Source organism: Anopheles aquasalis, chromosome 3 (genome assembly GCF_943734665.1).
Source record: "Anopheles aquasalis chromosome 3, idAnoAquaMG_Q_19, whole genome shotgun sequence".
NCBI lineage: Eukaryota > Metazoa > Arthropoda > Insecta > Diptera > Culicidae > Anopheles > Anopheles aquasalis.
In genome coordinates, this window is record NC_064878.1 from 56192002 (window position 1) to 56193548 (window position 1547).

A 1547-nucleotide genomic window follows, 5' to 3' on the forward strand; every position below is an offset into this window, starting at 1 on the left:
GATGCCTTAAAGCATAATTTTCAATGCTGCGTTCGTCGCACGTAAAGGATGACAGAGGAATCAGCAACTGGCCGTCGGTTGGTGATGGCGCTTCTTCATGTGACGAAGCTTCATGCTAATTGGGACCTCGCTGAACGGATTGGTGTCGTGGAGAAGGACAACGGACTTCATTGGTGTTTATGGCACTGGTCGCTCGTCCAATGTTTTTATCGGTCACATCGATGCTCGCTAAGAGTAAAACTGGTTACCTCTTCGATACCGTGCATCAGCTGATGAAGAGTACCGCCCTCTAATACGACCTCATAATAGGGTTCCGATCGGCCAGCACCGATTAGACCACATCGGCACCATCGCCATTGCGACTTCTCCATTCATCCGGGGTGGACACATGCGCGCGATAGGTTGTTGGTCAGACCGCATCATTTGCAAACGAACGAACGAACGAACGAACGAATGAGCCACATGTCCAGTCGACAATGACCCTCAAATGTGTGCGCGCGCGTGTGTGTCTGTGAGTGTCTTGTGGGGATGTGTGATTAGATCTTCAATTGTCTCTGCCCCCGCTAAAGAGGGGCACGTCTGGGGGAGGCTTTTTATTCCGGGTTTAGAGGAGATAAAACCAAAAGAAATCATCATTAAACAGGCAACAGGCTGTCGTGGCACGTACTAGCGGTGGCCATCCCCTCCGGCTAGCCAGCCGTGTATCGGACCAGCCAGTCGGCCAGACTTATCTTTACAATCCCATTGTCGTGACCCATCACGAACATCGCGCGCGCGAATTGACAGTCGCGTTTTGATAAACGCAGGAATTCACTGCAGATTTCATGACGATGATGATGATGATGACGGTGGTGATGATTGTTGTTAAAGCGTTAAACATCTGCTAGAATCGTGCAGGAACGTAGTAGTTCCGTCGTAGTTACCACCGCGTTGTTCCGTTGCTAAGAAAACTGTTTACCAGCCAGTCGGCCATTGCTTCCTGCGTAGTGATACGGCATGACGTACGGGGAGTAACACTTTTGGTGCAGAATTCATGGCCTCCTTGGTTACCTGGATGAATCGCTAGTTGGTGATAAGCAGTTAAGTGCATCTAGTGCAGCGTGGTAGGTAGCGACCTGCAGCTCGGGGAAGTGGTGATTAGATTATAAAGCATCGCTGTTGCTCAGTGAACGAGGTTTACAGCCATTAACAACCGGTTGATGGATGATGATTGGCAGTTTGGCTGAGCAAGGTAAAAGATTAGAAACATATCATCACCTTCAACACATTGTGTTAAACGTTTCCCCTTTACTTTGTCTTGTGTAATTAGCATGATTTAATTACCTTTTTTCTCTCCACTATTTTCTTTTCTAAGTACTTTTTTTAAATATTATTGTTAATGTTTTTCTTGAAGTTTTATGATTCTTCTACATTCTGGTCATGTTTCATTAGCTGGATTTTTTTCTTCTCTACATTTATATTGTTTCAAAACAATTACATTAGGTGTTTACTACGAAATTCCTTTTTTTCTGTTTTATTATATATTTTAGTATTTATTTAATAACCCT